Here is a 12813-nt window from a genome sequence, read left to right as displayed (position 1 = left end):
TTATCCTGTGTTTTAATAAGTGTTAAAATCAAGTCAAGTCATGTTTATTTAGATAGCCCTTAATCACAAGAAGTCTCAAGTGGCTGCAAAGACAACAGACTATTACAGACCACAGACTATTATAACATCATTGCCTGATCTAAAATCTTCATGAGAGCAAGGAAAAACCTTGAGAAGGGACTGCACATCAGGTAATCCCCCTTCTGGGATGACCAGGTTTTAACGAATGTAGTATACAGATATCCTCAACGTAAAACATAGGTCATTCATAAACTACAGTACATAAGTGTTTTAAGCCTACAGTTTACTGAGGTTGCAGATATAATCTTAGGGGGCATAGCATTCCATAGCACCCGGGCCCAAATGGAGAACGATCTCGAACCAGCAGATCTCTGCTGACTCTTGGGATGACTAGTAGAACAGAATTTTCTGAGCAAAAGCTCTGAGCAGGAACATAGGGGGAAATTAAATCTGATATGAGGGGGTAAGTCCATGCATAATTTGTTATAATACCAACATAACTTTGAAAACTCATCTTACGCTAACAGGGAGCCAATGCAAGTTAGCTAAAATCAAGGTAATGTGATCAATTTTCCATGTCTTAGTTCAAAACCTGTCTGCAGTATAAACAGGCCCTCATCATGGAAAAGGGGTCAATCGAAAAGGGGAGGGCTAACTACCATATTGGGAATGATTTTACAAGTCTGTTTATTTGTAAATAGAAATATTGTGGCGAAACAAACAGATTGGCCCAAGAAGCAATGTCAAACAAAGCAGAAATGTTTAAGGCGGATTTCTTTTTATCTGTCTGCATTATCGTGTGTTATGGAATAAATAGTTTACACAGTTGAACTCTATGGATTGTCCTTGATGGAACAAAGCCATTTTTGCGGACATTCCTAGAAGTTGAAGGGGACATAATGATAATAATGCATTTTATTTAAAAGCGCCTTTCAGGCCACCCAAGGACACTGTACTGACAATGAAAAAGTACAATTTAAAAAAGTTGTAAGCAAAATAATATATAATAAAGAACTAAATGCACTAAATACCAGACATGGGGACTTGAGACTTAGTGACTTGGACTCGAGTCGACTCGAGTCGCTGTTTTTATGACTTGTGACTTGACTTGGACTTGGCAATCTAAGACTCGGGACTTGACTTGTGACTTGACTTGCCCAAGAAAAAAATACTTGGGACTTACTTGGGACTTGAAGGTGAAGACTTGAGACTTACTTGAGACTTGCACATGTGTGACTTGGTCCCATGTCTGCTAAATACATACTGGTAAGTTACGCTGGGTTTATAGTTTTCGGGTATCTTGTTTCAGACTAATAGTGATGTTTCTCTGATAAGTATATTTTGAAATCCCAAGAGTTTAAGCTTTCCAATGATAAGTGGTATGCCATATATTAGTGACTGTGACTGATTGTACGGACAGTTTTCTTTATCAATAGTCCAGTGACCCGCCGGCAGCCCTTTCAGCTTGTCAAGCGGTTAAGGTACCATATATTATTAAAACTCTGTGCACCGTCTTTCTTTGTACATATCTCATGTTTCAATGTGGACACATGTGACTTACAGTAGAGACAGGTGTGGCTTTTGTATGTACAAGATATTTTTTCCTTTAAAAATGTACTGGGTGCGGCTTATAATCAGGTGCACTCGATAGTCCAAATTTTACGGTGTATAGCTTGTGAATTATAGTTCATTTTAATTGCTGCTAACTAATGTTATTGCACAATTGCTACAATGCCCTATTCATTGCGTTCTTATTATTATTATAACTTATGATATGTATTATTATAAAAGCCTTTATAGTAAAAGTTGTACCCTGGAGTGACATGTCTAATCTCATTGAACACAATGTTTCACAACGTTGTAATCGATAACAATAAAGAAAATTATAATTCTAAGTAAATGTGCTTTTCCTCTTTTGTGGTTTTTTTTTTTTTGGGCGGTTGATCGGCAACCTCTTATTTTACTAAAAAAATAAAATCATCATTTCGTCTTGAGTTATATAAAAAAACCTAGTAATTGGTGTTAGCTCTTTATGGATCTTTGCTACAAGTAATTTAAAAAATTAGAGAAGTGCTGAATGCATTCCTTTTACACTAATATGCCACTAGATGGCACAAAATTAAACTTTTAAAGCTTCAATGATTGCCAAAAAACACATGGTTGACTTTTCCAGTAAATCCCGAGTATAAGGCTGTAACTCCAGGGGAAAAAAAGAAAAATACATAAATAAATAAAGGACCATTCACAATTGTGGTTCATTCAATTGAATCCATAGCAAAGGTCCACAAAAACAAAGAAAATAACGTCACATTCGACGTCTGGTTCCTTTACAACACAACAAAACATGGCATGAACATCAGAGAGATTTTGTGATGAGCTTTAATTGTTCCCTGAAGCGAATTTGCCTGGTTGGCGGCGCACCCGAGGAGAGGCGCCTCCAGAATTTCCTTCACAGCATTTCCCCGTCTGACTTAGCACATGAATTTACATTCAGGGAGGAGTCGCATGCATTTCCGACACAGAGCATGAACGTCCATTCTATTCATCATCATTTTTAGGGTTTCTGCTCCTTCCTCCTTCCCTGCGCGGTCATTTTCAGTCACTTGCAGTGCAAAGAGGGGAAAAGTAGGTCAGGCACAATCTAACACAAATAGAGAGCCTTTGGTATACTGCAGTGCATTCTTAAAGAAGAAAATCCACCTGCTATGCTAAGGACAGAATTACACAGCTGTTCTAAGAGTAAGATGTTTTTATTTTTATGCACAGGACACTGCCACCTATTGCCACTCTATTTGTAAATTTAATTGTGAATGAAACACAATTTAAAGTGACAGTGTAATATTTGACCACTAAATGTCACTGTATTGTGTAGTGCGACCGAAAACAAGTGTTATAAAGCTCTAGGAAGAATTGTAAAATGGCGAATCAAAGACATCAAAACCTCTTAAGTTTTGGAGATTTAAAAAGTTGGTTGACCAAGAACGGGTCGGGAAGCTATGGCTCACGATCCAGATATGGCGCTTTTCATAAGTACATGTTGCTCGTAGATAAAATTTTGCTCGTGGAAATTTTCTCCGTGTCGTTTCAATTCCGATTTGCACTAAGCTAAGTTTGGTACATGAAAAGGCAATGTAACGCTGTTATGAAGAGTGGTGGCGTTCAGTAACGAGCACAGTTTGAACAGACCCCGTTTTGGCTGTAAGTCACTAAGGAATCCTTTATATGGAAGCTCTTGAAATAATTTATATTCATTCTTGAGACACTTTATGATGAGAACCCACATAACAAACTGTAAACAACCAAAAACGCTGAAAACCGAGCAATTTACTTGGGTGAGCAATAGGGTTTGGGTGGATCACAGCACATATAGAACGCTCCCCCCTCAAACAGGCGCCCACTGCGTTTAAGTGAATTGCAAACATAAACTTTCCATTTGCAGTATTTGGTGACATTTTTACAAAAGAACTGATTGCACCTTGTTTTGAAACAATTACTTACGAAAAAATGCAGGTCAATACGAGCCTCAAAGATCTTTCCAACAATAAGTGGCATGGTATATTGCGGGAGGGAGACAAGTTTAAAGTGGTACATTTGCTGATACAGGGAGTGCAGAATTATTAGGCAAGTTGTATTTTTGAGGATTAATTTTATTATTGAACAACAATTATGTTCTTAATGAACCCAAAAGTCTCATTAATATCAAAGCTGAATATTTTGGAAGTTGGAGTGGGGCTTTTTTAGTTTTAGCTATTTTAGGAGGATATCTGTGTGTGCAGGTGACTATTACTGTGCGTAATTATTAGGCAACTTAACAAAAAACATATGTATACCCATTTCAATTATTTATTTTCATCAGGGAAACCAATATAACAGCTCAACATTCACAAATATACATTTCTGACATTCAAAAACAAAACAAAAACAAATCAGTGACCAATATAGCCACCTTTCTTTGCAAGGACACTCAAAAGCCTGCCATCCATGGATTCTGTCAGTGCTTTGATCTGTTTACGATCAACAATGCGTGCAGCAGCAACCACAGCCTCCCAGACACTGTTCAGAGAGGTGTACTGTTTTCCTTCCTTGTAAATCTCACATTTGATGAGGGACCACAGGTTCTCTATGGGGTTCAGATCAGGTGAACAAGGAGGCCATGTCATTAGTTTTTCTTCTTTTAGACCCTTTCTTGCCAGCCACGCTGTGGAGTACTTGGATGCATGTGATGGAGCGTTGTCCTGCATGAAAATCATGTTTTTCTTGAAGGATGCGGACTTCTTCCTGTACCACTGCTTGAAGAAGGTGTCTTCCAGAAACTGGCAGTAGGACTGGGAGTTGAGCTTGAGTCCATCCTCAACCCGAAAAGGCCCCACAAGCTCATCTTTGATGATACCAGCCCATACCAGTACCCCACCTCCACCTTGCTGACGTCTGAGGCGGACTGGAGCTCTCTGCCCTTTACCGATCCAGCCACGGGCCCATCCATCTGGCCCATCAAGACTCACTCTCATTTCATCAGTCCATAAAACCTTAGAAAAATCCGTCTTGAGATTTTTCTTGGCCCAGTCTTGACGTTTCAGCTTGTGTGTCTTGTTCAGTGGTGGTCGTTTTTCAGCCTTTCTTACCTTGACCATGTCTCTGAGTATTGCACACCTTGTGCTTTTGGGCACTCCAGTGATGTTGCAGCTCTGAAATATGGCAAAACTGGTGGCAAGTGGCATCTTGGCAGCTGTACGCTTGACTTTTCTCAGTTCACGGGCAGTTATTTTGCGCCTTGGTTTTTCTACACGCTTCTTGCGACCCTGTTGACTATTTTGAATGTAACGCTTGATTGTTCGATGATCAAGCTTCAAAAGCTTGGCAATTTTAAGAGTGCTGCATCCCTCTGCAAGATATCTCACTATTTTTGACTTTTCAGAGCCTGTCAAGTCCCTCTTCTGACCCATTTTGCCAAAGGAAAGGAAGTTGCCTAATAATTATGCACACCTGATATAGGGTGTTGATGTCATTAGACCACACCCCTTCTCATTACAGAGATGCACATCACCTGATATGCTTAATTGGTAGTAGGCTTTCGAGCCTATACAGCTTGGAGTAAGACAACATGCATAAAGAGGATGATGTGGTCAAAATACTCATTTGCCTAATAATTCTGCACTCCCTGTATGGGACACAGGCTTTGGCATTATTATTATTTCATAAATTTAATTCATCTAACATTACAGAGGGAAATCAAATGTGCTGAAAAACTAGCTTTAGTTTGGAGAGCAGGTTTTGTTTATTTTTTTAAAATAAATGTTGGGGCTCTCTTTCAAATAAAATCAAAATATTTTGCTACTGAAGCACGGCGGCGCAGTGGTTAGCGCGTATGCGGCACAGTCTTGAGGTCATGAGATGAAACCTCCTGCGTGGAGTTTGAATTTTCTCTCCGTGCTTGCGTGGGTTTCCGCCGGGCACTCTGGTTTCCTCCCACATTCCAATAACATACATTTCCGGTTAATTGGTCGGTCCAAATTGTCCCTAGATGTGAATGAGCGAGTGAGTTGTCTGTCTCTGTGTGCCCTGCAACTGGCTGGCAACCAGTTTAGGGTGTCCCCTGCCCACTGCTCGATGATAGCTGGGATGGGCTCCAGCACCCCCGCGACCCTACTGAGGACAAGCGGTGCAGATAATGGATGGATGGATATTTTGCTACTATGGCTCTTTGGGTTAAAAGGTTCCTGACCCCTGACATAAAAGCATGCCCCAGGACTGTACAGTTGTCAATGATAATGTTTTTGGTCACTGAACGGTCAAACCAGTACAAAACCACAAAATATTACCTGTGTAATGTGACACATGTTTCAGCCCAAAACATGTCTAATAATGTGCTAAATAATAACAAATATTTATTGAATGACCCTCAAGCAAGGTAACTAAAGCAAGTCATGACAAGCATAGGAAGGGAATTAAATTTGTTACTGGTTGGTTCTGAAATGAAAACAGTGACTTTTGCCATAACTTACTTGCAATAACTGTTAACTTCAACCGATGAACTTCCCCCACAGCGTCTTTTTCACTACAACATATCCCAGTAATAAATCTTTTCCCCCTTTCAGTCTTTTTTCCAGGAGGCCATTTGCTGCCTTATTGGGTTACAATCTGCTGCATTTTCTACGCAACGATGATTGCCTTAAAGTGCTACATAAATAAGGTTGAGTTGATTGGCTTGCCATGGCGATAAAATGTCCTCACTTGGCCCCTGGGGCGGAAAGCGGGGTCAGATATAAATCGGGGACGTGTCTGACCGTGCAGAGCCACAAATGGACACCAGTGTGAATCATGCTGCATGACCTAACTTATCCTCAGGAAACCAAGTCTTCACGACAACCAGCACCCGCCTAATCATTCTAAATGATTGTCATACTGCACAACCACATTCTCATGATATGTTCCTTGTTTTGTGTGCGATCCTGTCTTTGCCGACTCCTTTAAACCTTAAAGGATGAAAATAAACGATATATTCTTTCCATTAACCCTCACAAGGATGAAACATACTGCAATTTATTTCGCAACCTAACAAGCCAACAAGTGCTGCTTCTGCAGTGTGTTTGCTGTTGTTTGTGTACTACCGTGTGAACCCGCCTTCAAAGATCGCGTTACGTACAAATTAACCTGAGAGCAGTACGGACCTGTTTGTTTATTTTTAATTACCAACCGAGACCTTCTCACCTCTCTTTAATTTAGCTAACAAGGCATGACTGCGCTCGAGTAAGAAAAAGAACAAACATTTTCGTTAGAACTGGCGGTGTATTGCAAAGGACAACAGCCTTTTTAGTTACGCATTTTTGTACAATAATTGTGGCTAGCAAATTTACAACAGCTGCTGTTTATAATAATCCACCTATTCCTCTTTTACAATGAACACGGAGCACTTTTAGTTGCTAACTGAACCAAGGAAACCAAATTAAAATAAGCATATAATGTCACATCCTGCCCAAGCCACAACTGACAAGTCACACCTTACAAGGTTTAGTCAAATAACAGCCAATCGAGTCTACAGTGCACCCTCATCTGTTTACTTCATTATCCCTCGATGCCTTGATGCCTTCCGTAAAATATTATAGTAAACAATTCGAAAATAACCATCTAAATTTACCTAAACTACAATAATTGTCCCTGAACTCCATCAAATTGTCGACTATTACAACTGTATCTTATTTGATGTGATATTTTTTCAGAAATATTGCATGAATACAGCTTTCGTTGAACATGACATTTATTGCCTCTCTTAAATGAAAAAGATTTTGTTTGATTTACCGTCATTTTCATTGGCCATTGTATATAAAATCTCCAACATTATTTGATTATGCATGCGCGTCTTTATTGGTTAGTTTTTCTGATTACTTAAGTGCTAAATTTGAAAAATGTAGGATACATTTTTGAGTGTAAAACAAGGTATAATCAGAAGCTAACAGAAAACCGTAAGTACCCTGAGAAATGGAGTGATGAGTACAAAGTGAAGGATTTTATACATTTGACTATAAAGAATTTTATACGATTGAATACAAGTTACATTTATTGAGTTTAATGCAAGACATTCACTGACTGGGCTTTAGTTCAATGACAGGACAAGCTGTTCCAAATGCAGAATATTTTGACTAGGGAATTTTGATAACAGGACTCTGACGGAGGACGGCAGGCGTTGTTTTTGAGAACAAGGCCCTGATGACGTAGAAACGCTTGGTGTTGTTTTGAGTGTTCCAGACATCGGGGCGCTTTTCTCCAAGATGGTGGAGCCCAGGGGGCTTCGTTGGCGCGCCCATGGGAGAAGTCGGCACGCCATTGTTCGGGGAGAAGATGGCCAATGAGAAGAGAGCTAAAGGACTTCTGAAGAGGGCCCCCAGAGACTAAAACATCACTAATTCGGCTGTTTTCGATGAGTACACTTAGTTAAATTGTTAATTAAATTACACATTACACATTTTAGTCACAGGGGTTTGACAGGTATGCCTTACTGATTTGGACTGCAACAAACAACTGTACCAGTTTGCTAAATTTGTTCACTAGTGATTTTGGACATAATTGGATGCAGTTTTGTTACATTGCTCTTCTCTACACCCGTGTTCTTCAACCATTAGGCCGGGGCACACTTGTGTACCGTGGGAAATCGTCTAGTGTTCCGCAGAAAATTGACAAATTTAATCTTTGCGGAAAAAAAAAACATGCCATTATTCGGTATCTTTACTTTCATTTATTGATAAATGAGCAACTGTAATAGCCATCCAAATCAGTAGGTTGCAGCAGATCCCACGTGTTTTTCTTCTTTTATACTAAATATCTGATCTTGAGTTAGCATAGTATATTTAGTAACTTATTTTGTTAAAAAAAAATTCTGTTCAAGATTGCACTGTAAAAAGTAAAACTAATCGAATGAAGTAAAGCACAAACTATTTCTTATTTCAAGTATTATTTTCTTCAGCTCATGAGGTGGTAAAGTAAAATATTTGACTTCACTTACAATGTTTGATGAAGGTGTCTAAGATTGCATTGAAACAATAGCAAAAATATGTCAAATATAGTCCAATTCTTGCACACAGTGTTCCTGATACAATGATTATTTTCTCAGTTCCACCCGCAGCAAAAAAAAAGTTAGTACATGGTAAAAATGGTGTTCCACTGACAGATCATTTTTGCAAATTTTAATTATTATTTTGATATTTTTCAAGAAAGCGAGATAAAAGTATAGTGTAAGAGGTTAAAAAAAATTACCTCCTGAGCTGCAGTGACCACAAACGATCAGAAAAACGTTTCACTGTCAATTTAAGCAACAGGGATGATTTAAGCATTACAAAACGAACCAAACACAGTCCGAACACAAAATTGCAGGATGAAGCACTTCTAAATAATGCTTGTATATAATTCTCTTTAAATCTGCATTGTATATGGTATGCTGGGTGCATGACTCCAGACAGGAGAACCTTACACATCAACACAGCCCAGCAAATAATCAGCTCTCTGCCCAGTCTGAAGAACATTGCCAGGTCTGACTATAAAATCAGAGCTTAAATGATTATTAAGGACTCCTTTCACCCCAACTACACTTTCTTTGACCTGCTATCCTCTGGTAGACGCTACAGGTCCCTTAAAGCAAAGACTAACAGGCTAAGAGACTGTTTCTTCCTCAGATTAACAACCGCTTAAGTTCATGAATTACCTATATTTCATGTTGACATGTCAGCTCGTTCATGATGCGAGTAAAAGTATTTTCATTTCTTAGACACACTGTCTCAGGGTCTACCAGAAGCAGGTCTTTTCCTACTTTCACCATTTTCATGCTAGCAATTAGAAACGGGAACATAATATTTTTCATCATGTGTTCCACCTATTTAGCAATGCGAAAAGTAAGATAAAAAAAGATATGCCCGGTGGAAAAATAAAGCTTAAGGGCTTTTTTAACTCAGTTGGGAATTGTTAAAGCGACAGTGTGTAATATTTAATACCTCCTAAGGGTACACAAAACTTTCATTCAAATAAAAAAAAAGAAAAACATTGATTTGAATAATAGGTAAAATTACATGAAGTATCATATATGTTATTTATCATAAAAATGATTTGTCGAAAAATTCACATTTCTTTTACATGGTAAAACCCATACCGAGAGGTCGCTGCAATGTTTGTCATCCACACTGTGCTTTGATGACCTCATGTGCAGTCCCTTCTCAAGGTTTCTTCATTTTCCTCATGTTGAGGTTTTTGAGTTTTTCCTTGCCCTCGTGTAGGTTATAGATCAGGGGATGGTGTAATAATAGTCTGTGGTTTGCAAAAATCTGTGGTCTGTGCAGCCCTTTGAGACACCTTGTAATATAGGGCTGTTGAAATAAACATGACATGACATGGCATGAATGACATGACATAACATGACATGATTTGTGGCACTTTGCTTTCATCCGAATTAGACAACAGTGTCATCTAGTGGTCAAATATTACACACCGGGGCTTTAACACATACTTAAGAGGGAAAATATTCAACTTCCAACTTTTAAAGGACACCTAAAACGACGCACACCACATTTAAACAAGCACACTGAACTTCAAAAATCTTTGTATGGAAACATTTATTTTCATATGTTATTTCTATATGCATTGGCTGGCAACCAGTTCAGGGTGTCCCCTGCCCACTGCCCGATGATTGCTGGGATGGGCTCCAGCACCCCCGCGACCCTACTGAGGATAAGCGGTGCAGCTAATGAGATGAGATGAGATGAGATTTCTATATTCTTAATTTGGATCAACGTTTCTTATAGTGTTATAACACTATTGCCTTATGAACACACAATTCAGGCCAGTATACAACCACAACCTCATAAATATTTCAAATCAATCCTATTATACTTTTTTATTTATTTTTTATCTTTAAAGTATGTTAAATGTTTATACTGGCCTGCCACGTCAAATCTCGTTGCAATCAACGTACACTTACGTGTTAACCAGTGAAATAAAGGCAATTGTATAGATTAGGGCTTTACACCTATTTTCGTTATATCTGAATTACACAAACGCAAAGTCTGATCACATTCACTGTATAAGCAACAGCTTAAAATCAAATAAGAATAAAAATAATTAGGGTTCATATTTTTTAGCAGAAATGTGACAAAACTTACGCAGATATTGCTTGTTTAGCGTTGTTTCCGGGTTCCATTTGAGTGACGCGTATCTTATCCAATTGGCACCTCTGTGAATCACATGGCGTAGTTGCCAAGGTGACAACCACCTCCTGGCCAATCAAAGTTCGAGACGCTTTCCTCCACACTGCGTGCGAGGACGAAGCCAAAACAACAACAGAGCAGTCTGCACAGTGGTCGACCACAGAGCGCTTATCAACTTCGACTGTCGCGGTCCTCAGAGCTTATCTTTTCGAAGCAAACGTGAATATCACTGGCTGCAGAATAGACACCGAGTGCCTTGCATTTTCAAACAGCTTCCGTTCCCACTTTGAGCAAAAACGCAGCAATAACTGTTCTCTGCAATGCGCAGAACCCAAATCTTAAAGCGGCGACTAACGAGGTCAACCGGTTCGTTTCAAAAAAATGAAGCTTTTGATTTTTGCATTAAAACAAATTGCATAAACAATAAACACTGTTGAATGACCTACTTCGTGTTATTTTTAATCCTGAGATGGGGATAAAAGGGGATTGGTTGTGATGTTAAAACGGTTAATGAGAGGACTAACCTGGAGTTGAATTCAAAGATAATTGTTGAGTAGCAAGCAAGCTAGCTAACGTTAGCTCGGAGGGCCTGAGTGCGCCATCACCAAAAACACACAAAGCAGCTTTATCGAGGTTGGTACCCATCCCCCCCATTCGTACTCTATCTTCACGGTTACTTATAAGAAACACCGAGCACCCAGAAACACCAAGCCGACCTTACCAAACTTTTCTACCCGAACAAAAAACTATTTGCGTGTCAACAAATAAAACAATACTCACAACAATGTCGTGTCGCATTTAGTCACGGCTGTCTTCGGGCGCAGTGCAGTGGCTCTTGGAGACAGGAGAAGACATTGAATGCGAGAGAGTTGAGTTTTTGTCTTGTGTCGGAGTTCGAAGCGGCAACCGACGGAGAAAAGTGGAAATCAGCGAACGCTTTGGTCGAAGTGCTTCGAAGAACAGCTGAGAGGATGTAAACACTGCACGTCACGTGGTTGGTGACGACTCAGAAGAGGCAAGCACTTTGTTTTTAATGACGTCCTAAAATTACCTTTCTGGCTGTCCGTCCGTCCGTCTGCTTGTCTTTAAAGTAATGGGAATTATTTTCTTTATCCGAATCGTATTTGTCTGTCTATCTTAATTGCTGTTGAGATTGTCATGATTGTTTTCTGTTTTTAGTGTCAATAAATTTGTTCAAACCAAAAAAATCTTGCCTTGTCTTGTCTTTAAAGTTATGTTCATTAGTTTCTATATCAGAATCATATCTGTCTGTCCGTCCGCCCAACCGTCCTCAAAGTAATGGGAATTAGTTTATTTATCGTAATCCTACTTTCTGTCTGTCTGTCTGTCTGTCTTTAAAGTAATGTCAATTATTTTGTTTATCCGAATCATGTCTGTCTGTCTGTCTGTCTGTCTGTCTGTCTGTCTGTCTGTCTGTCTGTCTGTCTGTCTGTCTGTCTGTCTGTCTGTCTGTCTTTAAAGTAATGGGAATTATTTTCTTAATCCGAATCATATTTGCCTTGTCTTGTCTTGTATTGTCTTGTCTTGTCTTTAAAGTGATGTGCATTAGTTTCTTTATCAGAATCATATTTGTCTGTCTGTCTGTCTGTCTGTCTGTCTGTCTGTCTGCCTGCCTGCCTGCCTGCCTGTCTGTCTGTCTGTCTGTCTGTCTGTCTGTCTGTCTGTCTGTCTGTCTGTCTGTCTTCCTTTGCCTTGTCTTTAAAGTGATGTGCATTAGTTTCTATATCAGAATCATATTTGTCTGTCCGTCCGCCCGCCCGCCCGTCTTTATAGTAATGGGAATTGTTTTCTCTATGGTAATCATATTTTCTGTGTGTGTGTCTGTCTTCCCTTGCCTTGCCGTGTCTTGTCTTTAAGGTGATGCAAATTAGTTTCTATATCGGGATCATATTTGTCTGTCCGTCCGTCCATCCGCCCGTCCGTCCGTCTGTCTGTCTTTAAGGTGATGTGAATTATTTTATACATCAGAATCACATTTGTCTTTCTGTCTGTCTGCTGTAGCAATATTTAAATGTGTTAGAACTTTTTTGATGAAAGACACCTTCCAGTGGAAAATTCCACTCTCTCAGTTCTGTGTTACTTAGTT

General features: G+C 39.3%; 1 protein-coding gene across 2 annotated transcripts in view; it reads right to left on the bottom strand.

Moving 5' to 3' along the window:
- Positions 1-11711, bottom strand: part of pcmtd1 (protein-L-isoaspartate (D-aspartate) O-methyltransferase domain containing 1) — a 29457-nt gene extending 17746 nt beyond the window's left edge. The window contains exon 1 of one of the 2 annotated variants that reach the window (XM_088347381.1): positions 11487-11711. The gene's annotated coding sequence lies outside the window, so the exon portion shown is untranslated. Of the gene's footprint in view, positions 1-10661; positions 10946-11486 lie in introns of those variants that run through there. The other variant, XM_088347388.1, reaches the window with a different exon arrangement.
- Positions 11712-12813: the final 1102 nt, after the last annotated feature.

Source organism: Urocampus carinirostris, chromosome 1 (genome assembly GCF_059441175.1).
Source record: "Urocampus carinirostris isolate Australia breed hairy pipefish chromosome 1, RoL_Ucar_1.0, whole genome shotgun sequence".
Taxonomy (NCBI): domain Eukaryota; kingdom Metazoa; phylum Chordata; class Actinopteri; order Syngnathiformes; family Syngnathidae; genus Urocampus; species Urocampus carinirostris.
Note: the sequence above shows the minus strand (reverse complement) of the source record. Positions and strands in the feature narration are given on the sequence as shown.